The following is a 13,303-nucleotide window of genomic DNA, read 5'->3' as shown; positions in this document are numbered from 1 at the left end:
ACTCCAATCGGCACTTTTATGGAATTGCGCAAAGAGTATGGATCTTTTAAGCCTCGATCAGTCACACCCTTCTTTGGTAAAGTAACCACAATAAGACAAGACAACACACAAATAACAAAGTTTCCAATACTAGATGCAAATTTTGATCAGGGAAAAGCTTATTTGTTGATGGTGATCTGGAGAGTTTGTGCAGAATCAAACTATAAAAAAAGAATATGATGCAAAATATGGTAACGTATCGTGATACATTATTAAACCTGGAATTATAAACATTTGAACTTTCACTAACCTGACTTTATAGTGATACTAAGTACTACTAAGTAATACTTTTTGCATATTGAAGATTTGAAGTGGTCTCTGAGGCTCTGTTTAAACCTGGTATTAAGATGCCTTTTGGTCGATTGGATCACATGTGGATGACGCTAAATACATGTGTAAATGTGATCTAAAATGTTTCGAGCTTTTCCACTTTTGACCACTTCCAGAGGTAGTCAAAAATGCATTCAGCCGGTTTGCGCTCATATGGTCGAATGTGTTCGAACAGCCACAAAATACCTCTTACTCTCCGCCTACTGACCTAATGCATAAACATTATGGGAAGCGTGCTAATGAGACGGGATTTATACTGTCAGCTGAAGACCCAAATTTGTTTTAAAAAACTAACCAAGCACAATGTTCTCTCGCCATTCCTGATTTCTAACACGCCCTCTCAGCATTCAGAGTGATTTTGTGGCTATCAGAGCAAAAACAGAAAGCTGCTGCTCGCTGTTTTCCATCGCCTCCTTCTGCGTTCAGATGTAAATAGCATGAGCATATTTCATCCTCTGTTGAAAGCGGACAAAAAAGACAGATTAAAACACCAGGTGTAAACAGGAATGTGTCGACCTTGTCTACTTGTGATCTGATTGATTAAAACCCATCTTAGTACCTGTAAACGGGGCCTTAAGTTTTAGTTAGAGATGTATCGTATGTTCAGCTGTCAACAACTAAATTCAGCTCATCTGCGTTATATCTGTGCATCTGAATTAACTCTACACCTTTAAAGGGAGATAGCAGAGTGAGAAAGTGACAGACGAGAAGAGAGTTGAGACGAGGTATCACATCTTATGCATCACATTATCCTCACATGACACACACCTCATTTATGAAAGACTTTTACATTATTGGTTCCTGTTATAATCACACATTTAGTGAAAATAGTTTTTGTTGATTATAACCAGAGCTTTCTGGACAAGACGTTATTTGCTCTCAATGCATACGGGATGTTACACTGTGTGCTTAGAGCCGTTCAGACGTGACGTCAATTTGTAGGCCGACACGGAAGGCTAGTTCACCATGGGTTCCCTCAGGAACTTCTAATGGGTTTTTAGAGTAGTGGTTTTGGACTTGTGAGTGAAATAAAGTTTGTGGTTAACAACTTAAAGAGACTTTCCCATTTCGTACTAAGACATCAATTACACACAGACCTCAAAATGTGATTCTCAATACCACTGTGTGTGCTTTAAAACCAAAGTTCCTATAACAAGTGGATAATGCAAACTTTCTTCATGCAGAAAAAAAATATATGGTAACGTGCATTACGAATGCATTTGTTTCATCTTGTTATGTTTTAACATAAGTTTTAAAATTCATATTTGTGGTACAAGATTACAACCGCAACCTGAAACAATACTTACTCGCTAACAACCATTAGCACAGTGGCCAGCCAAAATGCATGAATTTAAAGGGGTACTTCAGCGCTGGGAAGATGAATCTGTATTTAAACTGGGTCATCAGTGAAGTAGAAATGTGAAATTATTTTTGAATTTGGTGCCTTCTAGACTGAGAAAAGACAGAAAATGTATTTTTGTCTCATGGGGATGAAAGACTACAATTCCCAGAATGCTTCGCTGCCCTGTGAGGCCATTCCCAAAGCAACCTACTGGATTACTCTGACTGAGTTGGAGAAGACACTACAATTAAAAACTGAACGTGTGTGTTCAATATAATGAGTGAGTCACCGCGAGTATCACAGCACTGAGCACTAACTGCAGGAGTGAGATAAATGAGCTGAGCTCTCGTGATGAGAGCTGAGGTAATCGCGACTACACTAGGGCATACATTTACAACGCGAGTTCAGTCTGGCGCATTTCAGTTCATGCCTTTGCAAGCTTAACTTTCATAGAAATTAATTTGAGAAGTTAAAAGACTTACATTGCTCACCATAGCTCCGTTTAAATGAGTGCCTGTAGCTGAGCTGAGCTCTGAGTGTGATCTCCATCCCCCATGCGCGGGTTCAAACCCTGCGGAAATGGCTCCCTCTGCTGGCTGTAGTCTTTAGCCTTTGGCCAAACATTCCAAAGATGACTAGCCTGACAAGCCAGAACCCACATCAAGATGTTTGGTCTGGAAACTCACCATTGACAGGGCTCAATCCGAGGGGCGGGATAAACGGTTGTCTTTCAAACTCCCTCTGCACGCGATAGGATAGCGCCACACCAACCAGAGCAACAAAGGGGAAACAGAGCTTGTTGATAGATTAAACATTCACCCTATCCGGTTGGCTAAACTCCGAACACATCTTCCCTTTTTACGAATGACTTCAGTGCCGCTCTTTGTTCTTTTCTCCAAGTCTTCCAGAGTCACGGTCAAAGCTGATTCGAAAGACCGCCGCCGTTCGCCAGTTTCTGTGTTTACTAGAAGCACGCAAACGCAACTTGGCCGTCGTCATTATGCCCCCGCCCGCCGACTTTATACACGATGTGATTGGCCCGTCCAGATTGAGAGGAATACAGCTCAGAAGGGTATTGAGAGTTCCTAGACGACACGTGAGGACAGATTAAATTTGCTGCCGCTAGGGTGCGTCTAGATTTCTAGGCTAAAAGATGACGCAAATATCGTCAATTTTCATCATAGGAGGAATTTTTCCAGAAATAAAATGCATAAATCTCTTGTCTCTTGAGGGCGGAAAGCACAATCATTTGAATATACTCCAGGGTTTCTACTGATACAAAGCCATATGTTAATCGCTGAAGTAACCCTTTAATCTAGCTGGAGAAGTGGGTGTGCATTAGATCACAATACTCAATATAATATTGAACCATTCGGTACGGTATTCACGGTTCAATACGCGCTGGTTAATTGCGTTTTTTTCTGGTTTTGATTTAATTAATTATTTCCATTTCCCTCCGTTTGAAATATTCCTCTCAGCTTATTTCGGCTCTTTTTGAGTGTGCCTGAGAGTCTACGCACTGATATGAGCAAATATCCAATCATATGATCTAAAGTTAGGGGGAGTTAGCCGCGTTTTAAAGCCTTGCCAGTTAAACATTACGCAAATTAAATGTTTAACCGGCAAATGGACTGCATTTATATAGCGCTTTTAACAGACCCTATGGCCACCCATTCATACACCAACGGCGATGTCAGCCATGTAAGGCACCATCCAGCTCGTCGGGAGCAGCTGGGGTTAGGTGTCTTGCTCATGGACACCTCGACACTTGGTCAGGTGGAACAGGGAATTGAACCACCAACCTTTCGGTTTGTAGACAACCTACATGAACCACTGAGACACTGCCACCCCGGCAAGGCATGGACTTTTCAATGCATGCACTGTTTTGCATTGAGCGCGCGCACACTAAACGTCTGTCAAACACACGTGATTACTGGACAGTCTTACTGCGCTAATACTGTCAAATACACACAAGGTTAACATATAAACACAGTAGGTTATGTCTAAAGTGAAAGTAAAATCGTGTGCGTCTATATATGAGATGTGAGCGGGTCTTCAATTGACAGCAGCAGCCTAGTCCTAGTGAACCGCTTGTCCTTAAAGGGACAGTTCACCACTAAAATTATGTTAATAAAAAAAGACCGCTTTTAATAAATGTTGTATTTTGAAGACTATGTAGTTTTAATTTAAGCCTACATTTATTCATTCAATTGCATACAAATGCTACTGTACATCTCTGAGCTGCCACTGTAAATCTTTATATGTATTTATTTTATATTATACAATACACTGAGAATGTGTACAAGGGTTTTTTAGGTAAAGTTTTAAGTTTAAGTAAGGGTTTTCAAATCTTTTAAGTAAAATAAAGAAAGAGTATTGCAATAAAAAACATTTTCTCCTAAACTTTTTCTGTTCCTGTCGCCTAAGAATAGAATAGCAAAAAACAAAAACAAAAAAAAAACGAACTGAACCAAAAAACCGTGGTTAAAAACCGAGGTATGCATTGAACCGTGGACTAACTGTATTGCTGCATCCCTAGTGTCCATCCATCCATCCATCCATCCATCCATCCATCCATCCATCCATCCATCCATCCATCTCATCAAATTAGCATTTTCCGACTAGAATTGAGTAAGACCACATCAGGCTACACCAGCAGTGTTTTTCTTTTTATTAATCGTGTTTGTTAAAGCTACTTCAATGTCTAATCCTGGCTTAGTCTAAGGCCTGTCTGTGCAACACAGTCTCACCCCTACTCGTCAAATGTTGCCGAACGGTCAAGGGACCCTGACGTACAGCTGTTGACGCACAGGGTACCCCTAAATCGCCATTTTTCGACGTACTGGGTAATCCACTGATTTCAATGAGAAACCTAGGACGTCATAAACAGACGTGTTGGGCATGTGCATGTTATCGTCATGATGGAATTTATTGGGTTATAATTTTTCCATTATGACATGTTGGAGTGTGATTCTCAATTTAATCAGCCAGCACAATTGTATTTACATTTATTTACGCTATGATACACGTTTGAAACAGTAGTCAAACCCCACCCCGCCCTAAACCTACCCATTTGCGTATTATATGATATAAAACACAGGCTGTAACAGACAACAGGCACACTTTATTGAAAAAGTCCAACTATTCCGAGGCCAAACGATTGAATTGTGCGAAGAAAAGACCCAAAAGCAATCACCGTCTCTATCCGCGGCGCGCGGCGCGCGGCCCGCGCCCGTGCGTCACACTGAAGACGCCACAGGTAGACCCCTCGGCGTCACGCGATGGACGAACTGGGAACCCAATTGCTTTCAGTGGGAAACCTTTGGCGTCAACATTAGACGGCAATTCTATCGGTATGAAATCTGCGCTGAAGAAGTCTCATTCAGAACACATCGCGATGTTTGGCATCAGATCACGTGTGCCACATGTTGGTGAGTAGTCATACATATTATGTCCTAATATTTGATATAAAGTATTTTCTGCTTGTCGTTATCGATCATGTTCAGTCACTGCATTGTATCTGTCATCATCTCCACTGAGGCTTTGCATTTCTTTCCTTTCTAAATAAACACACCTTGATAATAGGGTAATTTAACACTGTCACGTGACGTGCTATAGACCTTTAAACAGTTGTTAATATTTAATAATAATTACTAGTGTAGTTCCAACGTGGCATTTGTAGTAGAAGCACAATAAAATAAAATAAAACAACACTTGCCATGCGTTTACCACAGTATTGGTAGTTTTAATGTGATATTTGTTGTAAATAAACAGTAGCCACAACAATTACCATGCTTTAAATGCATTTTAATGTAAAATCCAAATATTGTTATTTAAATAGTATACTTTATAATGCTATATATTATATATTATGACTTTTTTCTCTCTTTCTATTTTTTTTTTTTTTTACCTGAAAAGACCAAAAGAGCCTCTCGGACTCAGTCAACCCATTCTTGTTTGTGGAGAAGTAACGGAGAAAACCGAAAGCTGCAACAGCAAATATTTGTAATGGTATGTATGAGTTGGTTTGAACCCTTTATCAAACATTTTATTTAGCATTTGTTGTTACTTATTCTTACAAATCCTATAGCTCAATCAGTAAGAACATATTCCCAAAGTCTTAATAATTCACAAGATTTAACAAGTTGTCAAATTCGTATGATTCTCGTACATATAGCTCTGAAAAAAATTAAGAGACCACTTAACATGGATTTCTAAATGTTAAGTGGTCTCTTATTTTTTTTTTTCCAGAGCTGTATTTGTATATGATGAGTTCAGATGCAAAAGCCTCAAAAAGCCACTTCGGTCACATGACATCAGATATTCGATTATTTTTTCTTAATCAGATCAGTTGCAATGTTTATAACGTCCCGTTTGCATGTAAATAATTTATGTGATCACAAAATCAAGTGAGTTATCTACATTTTCAAACAAATTCTTATGATATAGCTTGCTATTATATACTTTTAATAATGGGAATGCACACATATCTGTGAACTTACTAAATAAATGTATTTAACATTTAATTATGCAACGTTTTTTACAGAAATAAATCCTACAGTTATGTATAAACTGACAACATCATCATCATGTCCTGTCCTGGGCACATTGGGCAACATGTGTCCTCCAACATATTCGATCTGTGGCCACGTTTTCACATCTTCTCATGGAACACCGGCATTGAGGTCTTCGTGAAACATCTGTCTCATATCTTCCTTGGTTTTCCCTGTCTCGTGCGTCCTCCTGGTGGTGTCCACTTCATAAGTGTTTTTGGGTGTTGTTGTTTGGGCATACATGGGACATGTCCAGTGAAGTGCACCCTTTGCTCTGTCACAGTGTCTCAAAGTCTTCACGTGGAGTCTGTAGAGTCTTATGATCTCTTTGATATATGCAGAACCAATATTCATAAACTGTTCTTGATGTCTGCCTATGCCTTTATCATCAGGAGTTTTAGTGAAGGACATATCTATTGCCATCCACTAGTTCTAGTCATGCATTGACTTCATGATGCCATAGTCCAATGTATATTTCTGCATTTGTTGTTTGTTTGAACAAATGAAGATAGTGAGAGTTAATACCTTTTGAAATCAATAATTATTCATTAAAACTTTTATTACAATGGTCACTAAAGTACATGTCCACCATAACTACCTCTATCATTATTTCACTATCATTATATCACTACCTTGTTAATGTAACTGTAACATGAATGTACTTTATAGAAGTATTTTCTTACTGAAAATGGTTAACATTTACAATAATCATCAACTATTTTAATTGGCATTTAATTTAGTTACAATAAAAGTGAACAATAATCGCAAATATATAGTATTAAAGTTTAGAATGTAAAATGTTCTTTTTTTGCCTATATATATATATATATATATATATATATATATATATATATATATATATATATATATATATATATATATATATATATGGGCACTACATTTGTATTTAAACTGTTTGACATTAAATATTGGAATATGCTTACAAAATTGTGTGCATTCATTGTGCTTTTGTTATATTTGTTTTAATTCCAAGAGTTCAGATTGTAAAGGATGGCTTAAAGAAGTTTATGCTTGTAGACCATTGCATAGAAAAAGGATTCTCTTTCAAATATATTTATTATGCATCAGTTTAACCACACAAAGAAGACTTTCATTTTAAAATGTGAGTTTTATTATTTAATTAGAATAAATAAATATTTAGCAGCCTAAATATTAAATATTTAAGGAATCTACCCCTTCAGTTGAACCGGATGAGATGTGATATAATTTACCATAAATGGACAAGGAAGTGTGACGCCTCTGTTCAGCTGGGTTGTCATTGGCTGTGACTTTATCGCAGAACGCGCTGTGATTGGACTATCTGTTTTAACCATATAAAACGGCGTTTCATTTTACAAAGTATGTTTTGGTGTTATTATTACGTCAGTTATACGTTAAGCTAACTACAAAGTGTCGCTATGTTGTGAGAAATGACTCCTTTACTGAGAACCCAACCCTAACCCTAAGCATTTCAGCACACTTCTATGAACTACAGCGCCATGTTTCCCATTGCATTGATACAATGACAGATATATGGGTAATGTAGTTTAAAAGGTTTCATAATGAAACAATAAATGTTAAGTAAATTACATATTTAATGGACAACTGGATATTAAAATATGTTCATTGTGTAAACCTTTATGACATATATGAGGGCCAAGCTGAAATTGTATATTTTACTGTGAGCACATTTAAATAAACCTTTATGGCAGCTTTCCATATATGTCTGAAAACTGTGGCCAACATTATTTAGTAAACATTGCATATGCAGTTGTCCTGCCAATTTTCTCTGTGATACGCTAACCAGACTTTGAGTTAAAGCCATTTGAAATATGCTTTTTTTTTGCTCTTCCAGGGGCCACTACTGGGTCCCTGGAGGTGTAAGGGCAGTACAACATACACAGATCTATTCTCCTCATCACCGACAACAAACTTTGAGTCACATTTAAATATCAGAGTATTTTGTCTTTTCTATTCTAACGTCATGCTTGTGTACAGGTTTTGATATTGTAAGACCATCTGATGAAATACAGAAATATTTGAAAGAAATGTTTTAAAATAATAATTATTAAGTTTTCTTTTCTTTTATGGATAAACACTAATAAATATAATGGATGAACCTGCAACAACTTGCCATTATCCACTTTCCAGAGTAAACAAAAACTATTTATATTATTTACACTTCATTATTACTATTAAATATAGGACAATGCACCATTAAGTAAAATAACAAGAGACATTGTCACAATTTCATCTACACCCTCTTCACGTACCTGGCATCGAAAATGTGCATGCTTTAATTCTTATTGCAGTAGTAGATGTACCAGAATGATCAACATGGATCATCTTCAGTTAAGCTTGAAGTGTTTGTAATCCTTCCCTTTATTTCACTGAAAACTGACATACTTGTCACAGCATGCAAGTATATACAACTTTTTGGAGCATTGTACCAAATATAATATAACCAGATAAAAAATGTTTACTTCTCAAGTAAAATATTCTTGGTAATTAATAAGATAACCTAAATAAACTGGTTGAATGTGTATTTACTGTACCAAACACCATACACAATACTCACCATACTTTATCACTCAACACTTTATTGGAGGATACAGTATACAGTTAATAAAGTAGAATAAAGTCAAATTAGATTCAAGATAAATAAAAATGGGTTTTAAAAAACACATTAACATCATATTAATCCATTCACAGCTGCTGAAGCCACACAAATGAGTGCCACATAATCCCATCCAGTCAACTATGATACAGAAAACAGATTCGATATAGTGTTGGAAAATAATGATTCATTATTACAACTAGACTGGTTTCTGTCTTTTCCCTCTATCATGTTCTTCTTCTTCTAAACAGTTCGCCCACTTGTACCCTACAGTATAATCAATGTACAGATGATGTGATCACTGATGTTGTGTAGCCTTATTTCAACCAGAGGAAGAAGTCGTATAATCCGGCGTTCTCCAGTCCTGGTCTAAAAGTAAAACAACAAACACAATTCAGATTAAGTTTAATGTACAGTCAGGTTAACCTATGTTCTTCAGTAAACTCTCCACCTCAAAATGGGCAGAAATGCCAATTCCTGATTTAAATTTACAAAGCAGCAGTCAGTACATAAAATAATATACACATTGAAGCATTATGTATAATATTTAAGCCCATAATATTAGCCAAGTACTGAACAAAAACTAATTTACCCATATCAACAGCAACCTTTTAAACAGTAGATCTTTTAAAAGATCTTTTAGAAAGGCATGGTCTCTTCTGAGCCTTTGTCAGTGATGCTAGATTTCTTTAGTTACTTGTTTCAAGAGCATCACTTGTGATAGCCTTTACAATATAAAATTGTTCAAATACTGCAATACAACTTTCATTGACAGAATTAAGAAATAGGTACCCAGGCACCAGACTTACCATGCTTATGAAGCACCCATGGCCATGTATAGTTCTCAGAGTTTTTGCCTCTTGTATTCCTCCTTGGCAGCACATCTTTTTCCTGTAGAATTTGTGCCTTCTCTTGCTATCCATCTTAAAACACAAATGCAATGTGTTTAGTCTGTGGAGTATAAGGCCTTGTTTCAAGCCAAAGAACTAACCAGATATTACACATAATTCAAAGAACATTTACTATTTGATTCCTAATATGTCCCAACTCATTATCTTCTAAAGCTACCCAGAACCATCCATGGTCTACAAAACAATGGAGAAATACATGGAGTTTATAACAACTAAATGCTTTTTCCCCACACTTGTCTGCTTTTATCTAAGACAAACAGACAGTGCAGTTTTTAAGAACTGAAGGCCAAAAGTGTAATAATAATTGTATCAAAAAGGGAAAACAAATATTTACCATTTTAAATAAATCCAAGATACAGAAACTCATTTGCTTATTTTAGGAGTTATTAAAAGATTTAGACATGAATAATGGTACGTATTTTATCAGAGTAGAAAGAATGATCACTGTTGAAATGAATAGTCCTTTGAGAGATCAACATCAAATTTTGTACTACATATTACAGCATTGCTTCAATACAAGACATACCAATGGACTTGCGCACTTTTCTGTCTTCTTTGGGCACAAGATGTCCATCTTCCTTCCTCACCCTAAACAAAGGACTTATTTTCTTAGCTTGCTTCGATATAAGGTCTGGTCTTTCTTCTCTTCTGTAAAACAAGAAAGTCTCACTTACTCTGTGCAAATACTATTGTTTTTAAAACATATAAATTAAGACAGTTACAATAAAGTTAATTTACCATAAGATTAAGGTGAGCATTTGATGATTATATATACTAAAAACTGTATATACTTTAGTATATATACTGATACTGATAATATTCAACTTTACCTGTGAAGGGCTGATTACGGCAAGATTCGCTGAGAATCACTAGAAGCTCTTGTGAGGGTTGACTCTTAAAAGAGCTGTTGAGTTTGATATTGTAGAGATCTTTTAAACAAAAATAAATAAATAAAAGTAATCTGCAAGTAATCCTGCAAGACAGAAAGAAAGAGGAAATTGTATTACATTGCATGCAAGTTGTGAGTTCATACATAACTGTTTCTTGCTGTAAAAAAAGTTGCATAATTAAATGTTAAATACATTTATTTAGTAAGTTCACAGATATGTGTGCATTCCCATTATTAAAAGTATATAATAGCAAGCTATATCATATGAATTTGTTTGAAAATGTAGATAACTCACTTGATCTGAACTCTTCATATACAAATACAGCTCTGGAAAAAAAAATCAAGAGACCACTTAACATTTAGAAATCCATGTTAAGTGGTCTCTTAATTTTTTTCAGAGCTATATGTACGAGAATCATACGAATTTGACAACTTGTTAAATCTTGTGAATTATTAAGACTTTGGGAATATGTTCTTACTGATTGAGCTATAGGATTTGTAAGAATAAGTAACAACAAATGCTAAATAAAATGTTTGATAAAGGGTTCAAACCAACTCATACATACCATTACAAATATTTGCTGTTGCAGCTTTCGGTTTTCTCCGTTACTTCTCCACAAACAAGAATGGGTTGACTGAGTCCGAGAGGCTCTTTTGGTCTTTTCAGGTAAAAAAAAAAAAAAAGAAAGAGAGAAAAAAGTCATAATATATAATATATAGCATTATAAAGTATACTATTTAAATAACAATATTTGGATTTTACATTAAAATGCATTTAAAGCATGGTAATTGTTGTGGCTACTGTTTATTTACAACAAATATCACATTAAAACTACCAATACTGTGGTAAACGCATGGCAAGTGTTGTTTTTTTTTTTTTTTTATTGTGCTTCTACTACAAATGCCACGTTGGAACTACACTAGTAATTATTATTAAATATTAACAAATGTTTAAAGGTCTATAGCACGTCACGTGACAGTGTTAAATTACCCTATTAGCAAGGTGTGTTTATTTAGAAAGCAAAGAAATGCAAAGCCTCAGTGGAGATGATGACAGATACAATGCAGTGACTGAACATGATCGATAACGACAAGCAGAAAATACTTTATATCAAATATTAGGACATAATATGTATGACTACTCACCAACATGTGGCACACGTGATCTGATGCCAAACATCGCGATGTGTTCTGAATGAGACTTCTTCAGCGCGATTTCATACCGATAGAATTGCCGTCTAATGTTGACGCCAAAGGTTTCCCACTGAAAGCAATTGGGTTCCCAGTTCGTCCATCGCGTGACGCCGAGGGGTCTACCTGTGGCGTCTTCAGTGTGACGCACGGGCGCGGGCCGCGCGCCGCGCGCCGCGGATAGAGACGGTGATTGCTTTTGGGTCTTTTCTTCGCACAATTCAATCGTTTGGCCTCGGAATAGTTGGACTTTTTCAATAAAGTGTGCCTGTTGTCTGTTACAGCCTGTGTTTTATATCATATAATACGCAAATGGGTAGGTTTAGGGCGGGGTGGGGTTTGACTACTGTTTCAAACGTGTATCATAGCGTAAATAAATGTAAATACAATTGTGCTGGCTGATTAAATTGAGAATCACACTCCAACATGTCATAATGGAAAAATTATAACCCAATAAATTCCATCATGACGATAACATGCACATGCCCAACACGTCTGTTTATGACGTCCTAGGTTTCTCATTGAAATCAGTGGATTACCCAGTACGTCGAAAAATGGCGATTTAGGTGTACCCTGTGCGTCAACAGCTGACGACAGGGTCCCTTGACCGTTCGGCAACATTTGACGAGTAGGGGTGAGACTGTGTTGGTCTGTGAAGCTAGGTCTTTATTTTTTATCAGATCATAATATACTTTAAACGGTTATAACGTACAAATACATTATGGTAGAACATGTACTGTATGCATTTATACAGCACTTTTCTGGAATCTTAATATACTTAAAGTTACAAGAAAAATACATTTGTTTTCAAAATAGGATTACATATTTGTATCAGCAATACCTCCCTTTTTTTTCAACAGCTATATGGTCCACGGATATAAACCGGCAATGGAAAAATCAATCGCAACCAACAATTCTAAATAAAGTAATGTAATCAGGCTTTAACAGGGACGTTTTCATTTTATCACATCCCATCACTCAAATGTAGAAGGGTTATTAGTTATCCTTTCATATGCCATTTATCTCCAGTGATTATATCATAGTCTTTGTTTACTTATAAAGAAAATGTTCATACTGTACGAGCCAATGGAGGATTAAGCCTTACATCTGTCCCATTAAACAGCATAAATGCACTCCATAATATTATCTTTATAACTTTTTTTCTCAGAAAGCTTGATTCTACTCAGAGAGCTTTTCTACTCCTTATGTATTTTCTGATAGATATAAACAGGTATCCCACTGTCATGGAAAGCATGGTTAAGAAAATCCTATAAAGCCTGGAAAAATATTTATAAAACCGTGGACATTTCTAAAGTTAATACTGTTCACAAGTTTAGGGTGGCAAGATTTCTGAACCTTTTTTAATGCTTTTTTGTTTTATGCTCACCAAGGCTACACTTATTATAAAATGTGATAGAAAAATAAGATAAA

The 13,303-nt window shown here is 36.2% G+C and overlaps 4 long non-coding RNA genes across 4 annotated transcripts in view; 1 reads left to right on the top strand and 3 right to left on the bottom strand.

The window, feature by feature from the left end:
* LOC137071483 (uncharacterized) overlaps window positions 1–13,303 on the bottom strand; it is a 43,271-nt gene that overhangs the window by 18,314 nt on the left and 11,654 nt on the right. The gene's annotated exons all lie outside the window — the stretch shown is intronic.
* On the top strand, window positions 5,083–7,026 carry LOC137072060 (uncharacterized). The gene is made up of 3 exons (XR_010904605.1): window positions 5,083–5,142; window positions 5,630–5,722; window positions 6,258–7,026. It is a non-coding gene; the product is annotated as an uncharacterized lncRNA (long non-coding RNA).
* On the bottom strand, window positions 9,005–10,341 carry LOC137072059 (uncharacterized). Its single transcript, XR_010904604.1, has 3 exons — window positions 10,319–10,341; window positions 9,691–9,804; window positions 9,005–9,250 (listed from the first exon to the last, which is right to left on the bottom strand). It is a non-coding gene; the product is annotated as an uncharacterized lncRNA (long non-coding RNA).
* LOC137072058 (uncharacterized) lies at window positions 10,370–12,348 on the bottom strand. The gene is made up of 4 exons (XR_010904603.1): window positions 11,828–12,348; window positions 11,248–11,340; window positions 10,623–10,765; window positions 10,370–10,440 (listed from the first exon to the last, which is right to left on the bottom strand). It is a non-coding gene; the product is annotated as an uncharacterized lncRNA (long non-coding RNA).

This window comes from Pseudorasbora parva, chromosome 3 (assembly GCF_024679245.1).
Source record: "Pseudorasbora parva isolate DD20220531a chromosome 3, ASM2467924v1, whole genome shotgun sequence".
NCBI lineage: Eukaryota > Metazoa > Chordata > Actinopteri > Cypriniformes > Gobionidae > Pseudorasbora > Pseudorasbora parva.
Note: the sequence above shows the minus strand (reverse complement) of the source record. Positions and strands in the feature narration are given on the sequence as shown.